General features: G+C 59.4%; 1 protein-coding gene across 2 annotated transcripts in view; it reads right to left on the bottom strand.

Annotated features, from left to right (window-relative positions):
• The window catches only part of RAVER2 (ribonucleoprotein, PTB binding 2), a 45,362-nt gene that overhangs the window by 32,873 nt on the left and 419 nt on the right, over positions 1-12,070 (bottom strand). The gene's annotated exons all lie outside the window — the stretch shown is intronic.

Below are 12,070 nucleotides of genomic sequence, written 5' to 3'. Positions count from 1 at the left end.
AATGGCCGCCATGGGCTCCTGACACTTCATTAGTGCATCTAAAGAAATTTAAAAACATGATTTTCCGCATTCGTGTCCCTTTAAGAAAACACAAGAGTAAAATATGGGATCTGTCATCTGGCAATGTTCCCACAGCAGCAAAGCAAACATCATCAGCGGGACTGTGAAGGCTCCGGATAAAGTGAAAGTCCGACCAAACAAAACTAAGCAAACAGAGCAGCCGAGAGCTCAGCCCCCCAACACTGACATCACGAGACCTCTCCATGTAAGGCCTCCTCTTCACACTGTGACATCACCAGACCTCTTCATGTAAGGCCTCCTCTTCACACTGTGACATCACCTGACCTCTTCATGTAAGGCCTCCTCTTCACACTGTGACATCACCTGACCTCTCCATGTAAGGCCTCCTCTTCACACTGAGACATCACCAGCCCTCTCCATGTAAGGCCTCCTCTTCACACTGTGACATCACCAGACCTCTCCATGTAAGGCCTCCTCTTCACACTGTGACATCACCAGACCTCTCCATGTAAGGCCTCCTCTTCACACTGTGACATCACCAGCCCTCTCCATGTAAGGCCTCCTCCCCACACTGCGACATCCCCAGCCCTCTCCCTGTAAGGCCACCTCTTCACACTGACATGACCAGCCTTCTCCATGTAAGGCCTCCTCCCCACACTGTGACATCACCAGACCTCTCCATGTAAGGCCTCCTTCCTACACTGTGACATCACCAGCCCTCTCTCTGTAAGGGCTCCTCCCCACACTGTGACATCACCAGCCCTCTACATGTAAGGCCTCCTCTTCACAATGTGACATCACCAGCCTTCTCCATGTAAGGCCTCCTCCCCACACTGTGACATCACCAGCTCTCTCCATGTAAGGCCTCCTCTTCACACTGTGACATCACCAGACCTCTCCATGTAAGGCCTCCTCTTCACACTGTGACATCACCAGACCTCTCCATGTAAGGCCTCCTCTTCACACTGTGACATCACCAGACCTCTCCATGTAAGGCCTCCTCTTCACACTGTGACATCACCAGACCTCTCCATGTAAGGCCTCCTCTTCACACTGTGACATCACCAGACCTCTCCATGTAAGGCCTCCTCTTCACACTGTGACATCACCAGACCTCTCCATGTAAGGCCTCCTCTTCACACTGTGACATCACCAGCCCTCTCCATGTAAGGCCTCCTCTTCACACTGTGACATCACCAGCCCTCTCCATGTAAGGCCTCCTCTTCACACTGTGACATCACCAGCCTTCTCCATGTAAGGCCTCCCCCCACACTGTGACATCACCAGCCCTCTCCATGTAAGGCCTCCTCTTCACACTGACATCACCAGACCTCTCCATGTAAGGCCTCCTCTTCACACTGTGACATCACCAGACCTCTCCATGTAAGGCCTCCTCTTCACACTGTGACATCACCAGCCCTCTCTATGTAAGGCCTCCTCCCCACACTGCGACATCCCCAGCCCTCTCCCTGTAAGGCCACCTCTTCACACTGACATGACCAGCCTTCTCCATGTAAGGCCTCCTCCCCACACTGTGACATCACCAGACCTCTCCATGTAAGGCCTCCTTCCTACACTGTGACATCACCAGCCCTCTCCATGTAAGGCCTCCTCTTCACACTGTGACATCACCAGACCTCTCCATGTAAGGCCTCCTCTTCACACTGTGACATCACCAGACCTCTCCATGTAAGGCCTCCTCTTCACACTGTGACATCCCCAGCCCTCTCCCTGTAAGGCCACCTCTTCACACTGACATGACCAGCCTTCTCCATGTAAGGCCTCCTCCCCACACTGTGACATCACCAGACCTCTCCATGTAAGGCCTCCTTCCTACACTGTGACATCACCAGACCTCTCCATGTAAGGCCTCCTCTTCACACTGTGACATCACCAGACCTCTCCATGTAAGGCCTCCTCTTCAAACTGTGACATCACCAGACCTCTCCATGTAAGGCCTCCTCTTCAAACTGTGACATCACCAGACCTCTCCATGTAAGGCCTCCTCTTCAAACTGTGACATCACCAGACCTCTCCATGTAAGGCCTCCTCTTCACACTGTGACATCACCAGCCTTCTCCATATAAGGCCTCCTCCCACACTGTGATATCACCAGCCCTCTCCATGTAAGGCCTCCTCCCTACACTGTGACATCACCAGCCCTCTCCCTGTAAGGCCTCCTCCCTACACTGACATCACCAGCCCTCTCCCTGTAAGGCCTCCTCTTCACACTGTGACATCACCAGCCCTCTCCCTGTAAGGCCTCCTCTTCACACTGTGACATCACCAGCCCTCTCCATGTAAGGCCTCCTCTTCACACTGACATCACCAGCCCTCTCCATGTAAGGCCTCCTCTCTACACTGTGACATCACCAGCCCTCTCCATGTAAGGCCTCCTCCCTACACTGACATCACCAGCCCTCTCCCTGTAAGGCCTCCTCTTCACACTGTGACATCACCAGCCCTCTCCATGTAAGGCCTCCTCTTCACACTGACATCACCAGCCCTCTCCATGTAAGGCCTCCTCTCTACACTGTGACATCACCAGCCCTCTCCATGTAAGGCCTCCTCCCTACACTGTGACATCACCAGCCCTCTCCATGAAAGGCCTCCTCTTCACACTGTGACATCACCAGACCTCTCCATGTAAGGCCTCCTCTTCACACTGTGACATCACCAGACCTCTCCATGTAAGGCCTCCTCTTCACACTGTGACATCACCAGCCCTCTCCCTGTAAGGCCTCCTCCCCACACTGACATCACCAGCCCTCTCCCTGTAAGGCCTCCTCCCCACACTGTGACATCACCAGCCCTCTCTAAGTAAGGCCTCCTCCCTACACTGTGACATCACCAGCCCTCTCCCTGTAAAGCATCCTCCCTACACTGTGACATCACTAGACCTCTCTATGTAAGGCCTCCTCCCCACAGTGACATCACCAGCCCTCTCCATGTAAGGCCTCCTCTTCACACTGTGACATCACCAGACCTCTCCAGGTCATTGTGAAGACAGTGTGGGGAGGAATTACCTGGAGACTGAATAAGGGGATTGGAATGTCCGGGATTGAGGTAATAGGGATATATAGGGGCTCATGTCAGTGGGATGGAAGGGGCTGGCGAAGTCAGAGTGAATAACGGTTGTATGGGGAGGGACAATGATATTTAGCGCCATCCCCCCATGACTGTTCAGCAGGTGGTCAGTGGAGATGGGGAAAGTTTAATTGGCGACTGCTTCCTCCAAAACTTAAAACTAATCTGTCATCAAATTAAAACTGGTCCCCTTTTGCCCTTCTTTTTTCCGCTGCTCCGGTGTATTTTTTTTTTTTGTATTTTGTTAATCCACCGTACGGTAAGATATGAGCCTTTTTAATTAGTACAAATATGAGGTGTGTGGTTCAAAGGGAGGTCATGCAGAGAAGTCTAAAGACACCCCCCGCAGTACCTGCAAGCCACGGCTCCTCGCAAAGACGTAAAAATCAGCAGTAAATAAAACGGTCTTAAATCTCCGGAGCTATGCGGCGGATTTACAAAACGCAAAAAGTAGAAAAATCAGGGGAACAGCAGGAGAAACACAAGGGCGAAAACTGGCGACGCGATAGTGAGGGACGAGGGAGACTCCATTTTGGGTTTATTAATTCAGGCCCAATATACTGTCCAGAGACCTTCCTCCACTCCTGAAGTGGTCTCCACCCCTGGGAAAAGTACACAAATCCCCAAAAGAACAGAACTTCACCAGACCAGAGAATTAGAGGCCACGTGTTAATGAAGGCGACGAGAAGCGCTGGGACCCCCTGCTTTCTTTTGTGCAAGGCATACAAAATCAATTAGCTATCAAGGGAAAGCTCTATACCGAGCGTCACCGACAGCTAGAGATGAATTATGAGAGTACCGTGAATCTCAGGGTTAAGTCCAATATACCGCCAGAACTCTGGGAGCCCTCCGCACGCATCCCTGCGTCTTATCCTTCTCTAGCGGTCCCGCATACAGACTTATCGAGACTGGCTCTCCAGAACCACTTTGTCGACCCAACTTTGGACTCCCTATATTGGGGTCCAGCCCCAACGAACCCACTGAGAACTCATTCGTCCCGTTTTGACCTCCCGCTAGGAAGTTATGACCCATCCTAGATATTGGGAATTATTTCAGCTAGGAGGTCAAGGAAGAAAAATTCAGTCCAACCCAGAGGGGTGGTGGCAAATATGGGAGGGGGCAAGCTAGGAGTTAAAAGCTAGCTACCCACATTTAGTCTTTGTTCCGCCATGGAAGCCACGTCACGCCACGCGTGGAGACGGACCAGAAACTAAGAAGGTGCCTGTGGATATGAGAGCTTCCCTCCATCCACATGCTATAAGTAACAGTAACGTGACATACACAGCTAACTGCTATCCCATACCTGAACCCTACCTTTAGCTGTACTTCTCTGTGTATTACTCTGTATATTTGTAGTATCTAATGCACCTATCGGCAATTAAAATATCAATTAATTTTGGGCTGCGAGTCCGGCTAGTACTTATATGCTACCTGGGGCTGGTTTCTGACCCGATATAAGCTTGGTAACGTACCGGGCTTAGGCCTGTTTCACACTTCCGTTTTTTCAAATCCGTTAAAATCCGTTGTTTTCCGTAAAAAAACGGATCCGCCATTTTTTGCAGGATCCGTTTTTTTGTCCCATAGACTTCCATTACGGTTACCGCGGATCCGTTAAAAAAACGGATCCGTTTTTAAAAAAACGGATCCGTTTGCATCAGTTTCCGTCAAAAAAACGGAAACGGATCCGTTTGGCGGACACAAAAACGGAAGTGTGAAACAGGCCTTATCTCTAACAAGGAACTGGTGGCAGGATACCGTTCTGGAGTTATTGGGGATCCTTGCAGTGACGGACTGGAGATATATATATATATATATTCCCAACCTGGGACTGGTGATATAAACACCGCCCTGACCGATAACCAGCCTCTCTGTCAACTACTTATCCTAGGTGCAGTTCCCTCACTGACCTGAGGGTAAGGGGGGCCCCAGAGAGCTGCGACTGTCGGCTCCGTCACAGACTGGTGACGGCGGGGTGAGATCTGTACCCCCCGGCCCTCTCGAATGTATTTCCTTACAGCGATGCTTGTGGGATAACATCAAATCTATTGCTATAATGGCCGCCATGGGCTCCTGACACTTCATTAGTGCATCTAAAGAAATTTAAAAACATGATTTTCCGCATTCGTGTCCCTTTAAGAAAACACAAGAGTAAAATATGGGATCTGTCATCTGGCAATGTTCCCACAGCAGCAAAGCAAACATCATCAGCGGGACTGTGAAGGCTCCGGATAAAGTGAAAGTCCGAGCAAACAAAACTAAGCAAACAGAGCAGCCGAGAGCTCATCCCCCCAACACGGGGCAGCCACCTACAGCGATCGGGGGGCCCAGCAGCACTAGGGCAGCCACCTACAGCGACCAGGGGGGCACAGCACTAGGGCGGCCACCTACAGCAACCAGGGGGGCACAGCACTAGGGCGGCCACCTACAGCAACCAGGGGGGCACAGCACTAGGGCGGCCACCTACAGCAACCAGGGGGGCACAGCACTAGGGCGGCCACCTACAGCAACCAGGGGGGCACAGCACTAGGGCGGCCACCTACAGCAACCAGGGGGGCACAGCACTAGGGCGGCCACCTACAGCAACCAGGGGGGCACAGCACTAGGGCGGCCACCTACAGCAACCAGGGGGGCACAGCACTAGGGCGGCCACCTACAGCAACCAGGGGGGCACAGCACTAGGGCGGCCACCTACAGCAACCAGGGGGGCACAGCACTAGGGCGGCCACCTACAGCAACCAGGGGGGCACAGCACTAGGGCGGCCACCTACAGCAACCAGGGGGGCACAGCACTAGGGCGGCCACCTACAGCAACCAGGGGGGCACAGCACTAGGGCGGCCACCTACAGCAACCAGGGGGGCACAGCACTAGGGCGGCCACCTACAGCAACCAGGGGGGCACAGCACTAGGGCGGCCACCTACAGCAACCAGGGGGGCACAGCACTAGGGCGGCCACCTACAGCAACCAGGGGGGCACAGCACTAGGGCGGCCACCTACAGCAACCAGGGGGGCACAGCACTAGGGCGGCCACCTACAGCAACCAGGGGGACACAGCACTAGGGCGGCCACCTACAGCAACCAGGGGGGCACAGCACTAGGGCGGCCACCTACAGCAACCAGGGGGGCACAGCACTAGGGCGGCCACCTACAGCAACCAGGGGGGCACAGCACTAGGGCGGCCACCTACAGCAACCAGGGGGGCACAGCACTAGGGCGGCCACCTACAGCAACCAGGGGGGCACAGCACTAGGGCGGCCACCTACAGCAACCAGGGGGGCACAGCACTAGGGCGGCCACCTACAGCAACCAGGGGGGCACAGCACTAGGGCGGCCACCACCAGCAACCAGGGGGGCACAGCACTAGGGCGGCCACCTACAGCAACCAGGGGGGCACAGCACTAGGGCGGCCACCTACAGCAACCAGGGGGGCACAGCACTAGGGCGGCCACCTACAGCAACCAGGGGGGCACAGCACTAGGGCGGCCACCTACAGCAACCAGGGGGGCACAGCACTAGGGCGGCCACCTACAGCAACCAGGGGGGCACAGCACTAGGGCGGCCACCTACAGCAACCAGGGGGGCACAGCACTAGGGCGGCCACCTACAGCAACCAGGGGGGCACAGCACTAGGGCGGCCACCTACAGCAACCAGGGGGGCACAGCACTAGGGCGGCCACCTACAGCAACCAGGGGGGCACAGCACTAGGGCGGCCACCTACAGCAACCAGGGGGGCACAGCACTAGGGCGGCCACTTACAGCAACCAGGGGGGGCACAGCACTAGGGCGGCCACTTACAGCAACCAGGGGGGGCACAGCACTAGGGCGGCCACTTACAGCAACCAGGGGGGGCACAGCACTAGGGCGGCCACTTACAGCAACCAGGGGGGGCACAGCACTAGGGCGGCCACTTACAGCAACCAGGGGGGGCACAGCACTAGGGCGGCCACTTACAGCAACCAGGGGGGGCACAGCACTAGGGCGGCCACTTACAGCAACCAGGGGGGGCACAGCACTAGGGCGGCCACTTACAGCAACCAGGGGGGGCACAGCACTAGGGCGGCCACTTACAGCAACCAGGGGGGGCACAGCACTAGGGCGGCCACTTACAGCAACCAGGGGGGGCACAGCACTAGGGCGGCCACTTACAGCAACCAGGGGGGGCACAGCACTAGGGCGGCCACTTACAGCAACCAGGGGGGGCACAGCACTAGGGCGGCCACTTACAGCAACCAGGGGGGGCACAGCACTAGGGCGGCCACTTACAGCAACCAGGGGGGGCACAGCACTAGGGCGGCCACTTACAGCAACCAGGGGGGGCACAGCACTAGGGCGGCCACTTACAGCAACCAGGGGGGGCACAGCACTAGGGCGGCCACTTACAGCAACCAGGGGGGGCACAGCACTAGGGCGGCCACTTACAGCAACCAGGGGGGGCACAGCACTAGGGCGGCCACTTACAGCAACCAGGGGGGGCACAGCACTAGGGCGGCCACTTACAGCAACCAGGGGGGGCACAGCACTAGGGCGGCCACTTACAGCAACCAGGGGGGGCACAGCACTAGGGCGGCCACTTACAGCAACCAGGGGGGGCACAGCACTAGGGCGGCCACTTACAGCAACCAGGGGGGGCACAGCACTAGGGCGGCCACTTACAGCAACCAGGGGGGGCACAGCACTAGGGCGGCCACTTACAGCAACCAGGGGGGGCACAGCACTAGGGCGGCCACTTACAGCAACCAGGGGGGGCACAGCACTAGGGCGGCCACTTACAGCAACCAGGGGGGGCACAGCACTAGGGCGGCCACTTACAGCAACCAGGGGGGGCACAGCACTAGGGCGGCCACTTACAGCAACCAGGGGGGGCACAGCACTAGGGCGGCCACTTACAGCAACCAGGGGGGGCACAGCACTAGGGCGGCCACTTACAGCAACCAGGGGGGGCACAGCACTAGGGCGGCCACTTACAGCAACCAGGGGGGGCACAGCACTAGGGCGGCCACTTACAGCAACCAGGGGGGGCACAGCACTAGGGCGGCCACTTACAGCAACCAGGGGGGGCACAGCACTAGGGCGGCCACTTACAGCAACCAGGGGGGGCACAGCACTAGGGCGGCCACTTACAGCAACCAGGGGGGGCACAGCACTAGGGCGGCCACTTACAGCAACCAGGGGGGGCACAGCACTAGGGCGGCCACTTACAGCAACCAGGGGGGGCACAGCACTAGGGCGGCCACTTACAGCAACCAGGGGGGGCACAGCACTAGGGCGGCCACTTACAGCAACCAGGGGGGGCACAGCACTAGGGCGGCCACTTACAGCAACCAGGGGGGGCACAGCACTAGGGCGGCCACTTACAGCAACCAGGGGGGGCACAGCACTAGGGCGGCCACTTACAGCAACCAGGGGGGGCACAGCACTAGGGCGGCCACTTACAGCAACCAGGGGGGGCACAGCACTAGGGCGGCCACTTACAGCAACCAGGGGGGGCACAGCACTAGGGCGGCCACTTACAGCAACCAGGGGGGGCACAGCACTAGGGCGGCCACTTACAGCAACCAGGGGGGGCACAGCACTAGGGCGGCCACTTACAGCAACCAGGGGGGGCACAGCACTAGGGCGGCCACTTACAGCAACCAGGGGGGGCACAGCACTAGGGCGGCCACTTACAGCAACCAGGGGGGGCACAGCACTAGGGCGGCCACTTACAGCAACCAGGGGGGGCACAGCACTAGGGCGGCCACTTACAGCAACCAGGGGGGGCACAGCACTAGGGCGGCCACTTACAGCAACCAGGGGGGGCACAGCACTAGGGCGGCCACTTACAGCAACCAGGGGGGGCACAGCACTAGGGCGGCCACTTACAGCAACCAGGGGGGGCACAGCACTAGGGCGGCCACTTACAGCAACCAGGGGGGGAACAGCACTAGGGCGGCCACTTACAGCAACCAGGGGGGGCACAGCACTAGGGCGGCCACTTACAGCAACCAGGGGGGGCACAGCACTAGGGCGGCCACTTACAGCAACCAGGGGGGGCACAGCACTAGGGCGGCCACTTACAGCAACCAGGGGGGGCACAGCACTAGGGCGGCCACTTACAGCAACCAGGGGGGGCACAGCACTAGGGCGGCCACTTACAGCAACCAGGGGGGGCACAGCACTAGGGCGGCCACTTACAGCAACCAGGGGGGGCACAGCACTAGGGCGGCCACTTACAGCAACCAGGGGGGGCACAGCACTAGGGCGGCCACTTACAGCAACCAGGGGGGGCACAGCACTAGGGCGGCCACTTACAGCAACCAGGGGGGGCACAGCACTAGGGCGGCCACTTACAGCAACCAGGGGGGGCACAGCACTAGGGCGGCCACTTACAGCAACCAGGGGGGGCACAGCACTAGGGCGGCCACTTACAGCAACCAGGGGGGGCACAGCACTAGGGCGGCCACTTACAGCGAACCTGCAGAACAGTCGCTGACATTATTCAGTTCAGCGTTATGATCGGAACCAATAATAATGGACAAACCAACCCTTCACCTGTAACTCACGGGCACCATCTCTATTCTCTATCCTGGGCTCCTTTACATGTCATTCAGCCTTGGCAGTGCCTCATATTCTCTGCTTCCCAGCCTCCCTCTCCAGCCGTTCTTCCTCTTCCCTATTTTTCGCTAGCCTCCCCTCAGCCCCCTCACTTTCCCCGGCCTCCCCTCAGCCCCCTCACTTTCCCCGGCCGCCCCTCAGCCTCCTCACTTTCCCCGGCCGCCCCTCACTTTCCCCGGCCTCCCCTCAGCCCCCTCACTTTCCCCGGCCTCCCCTCACTTTCCCCGGCCTCCCCTCAGCCCCCTCACTTTCCCCAGCCTCCCCTCACTTTCCCCGGCCTCCCCTCACTTTCCCCGGCCTCCCCTCAGCCCCCTCACTTTCCCCGGCCTCCCCTCACTTTCCCCGGCCTCCCCTCAGCCCCCTCACTTTCCCCGGCCTCCCCTCAGCCCCCTCACTTTCCCCGGCCGCCCCTCAGCCTCCTCACTTTCCTCAGCCTCCTCACTTTCCTCGGCCTCCTCACTTTCCTCGGCCTCCTCACTTTCCCCGGCCTCCCCTCAGCCTCCTCACTTTCCCCGGCCTCCCCTCAGCCTCCTCACTTTCCCCGGCCTCCCCTCAGCCTCCTCACTTTCCCCGGCCGCCCCTCAGCCTCCTCACTTTCCCCGGCCGCCCCTCAGCCTCCTCACTTTCCCCGGCCGCCCCTCAGCCTCCTCACTTTCCCCGGCCGCCCCTCAGCCTCCTCACTTTCCCCGGCCGCCCCTCAGCCTCCTCACTTTCCCCGGCCTCCCCTCATTCTCCTCACTTTCCCCGGCCTCCCCTCATTCTCCTCACTTTCCCCGGCCTCCCCTCAGCCTCCTCACTTTCCCCGGCCTCCCCTCATTCTCCTCACTTTCCCCGGCCTCCCCTCATTCTCCTCACTTTCCCCGGCCTCCCCTCATTCTCCTCACTTTCCCCGGCCTCCCCTCAGCCTCCTCACTTTCCCCGGCCTCCCCTCAGCCTCCTCACTTTCCCCGGCCTCCCCTCAGCCTCCTCACTTTCCCCGGCCTCCCCTCATTCTCCTCACTTTCCCCGGCCTCCCCTCATTCTCCTCACTTTCCCCGGCCTCCCCTCAGCCTCCTCACTTTCCCCGGCCTCCCCTCAGCCTCCTCACTTTCCCCGGCCTCCCCTCAGCCTCCTCACTTTCCCCGGCCTCCCCTCAGCCTCCTCACTTTCCCCGGCCTCCCCTCAGCCTCCTCACTTTCCCCGGCCTCCCCTCAGCCTCCTCACTTTCCCCGGCCTCCCCTCATTCTCCTCACTTTCCCCGGCCTCCCCTCATTCTCCTCACTTTCCCCGGCCTCCCCTCATTCTCCTCACTTTCCCCGGCCTCCCCTCAGCCTCCTCACTTTCCCCGGCCTCCCCTCAGCCTCCTCACTTTCCCCGGCCTCCCCTCATTCTCCTCACTTTCCCCGGCCTCCCCTCATTCTCCTCACTTTCCCCGGCCTCCCCTCAGCCTCCTCACTTTCCCCGGCCTCCCCTCAGCCTCCTCACTTTCCCCGGCCTCCCCTCAGCCTCCTCACTTTCCACGGCCTCCCCTCAGCCTCCTCACTTTCCCCGGCCTCCCCTCATTCTTCTCACTTTCCCCGGCCTCCCCTCAGCCTCCTCACTTTCCCCGGCCTCCTCACTTTCCCCGGCCTCCCCTCAGCCTCCTCACTTTCCCCGGCCTCCCCTCAGCCTCCTCACTTTCCCCGGCCTCCCCTCAGCCTCCTCACTTTCCCCGGCCTCCCCTCATTCTCCTCACTTTCCCCGGCCTCCCCTCATTCTCCTCACTTTCCCCGGCCTCCCCTCAGCCTCCTCACTTTCCCCGGCCTCCCCTCATTCTCCTCACTTTCCCCGGCCTCCCCTCATTCTCCTCACTTTCCCCGGCCTCCCCTCATTCTCCTCACTTTCCCCGGCCTCCCCTCATTCTCCTCACTTTCCCCGGCCTCCCCTCATTCTCCTCACTTTCCCCGGCCTCCCCTCATTCTCCTCACTTTCCCCGGCCTCCCCTCATTCTCCTCACTTTCCCCGGCCTCCCCTCATTCTCCTCACTTTCCCCGGCCTCCCCTCAGCCTCCTCACTTTCCCCGGCCTCCCCTCAGCCTCCTCACTTTCCCCGGCCTCCCCTCATTCTCCTCACTTTCCCCGGCCTCCCCTCATTCTCCTCACTTTCCCCGGCCTCCCCTCATTCTCCTCACTTTCCCCGGCCTCCCCTCATTCTCCTCACTTTCCCCGGCCTCCCCTCATTCTCCTCACTTTCCCCGGCCTCCCCTCATTCTCCTCACTTTCCCCGGCCTCCCCTCATTCTCCTCACTTTCCCCGGCCTCCCCTCATTCTCCTCACTTTCCCCGGCCTCCCCTCAGCCTCCTCACTTTCCCCGGCCTCCCCTCAGCCTCCTCACTTTCCCCGGCCTCCCC

The sequence above is a fragment of the Dendrobates tinctorius genome, unplaced genomic scaffold (genome assembly GCF_039654945.1).
Source record: "Dendrobates tinctorius isolate UK_male_01 unplaced genomic scaffold, ASM3965494v1 ptg000138l, whole genome shotgun sequence".
Taxonomy (NCBI): domain Eukaryota; kingdom Metazoa; phylum Chordata; class Amphibia; order Anura; family Dendrobatidae; genus Dendrobates; species Dendrobates tinctorius.
The sequence above is the reverse complement of the archived record's forward strand: the minus strand, read 5'-3'. Positions and strand labels throughout refer to the sequence as shown.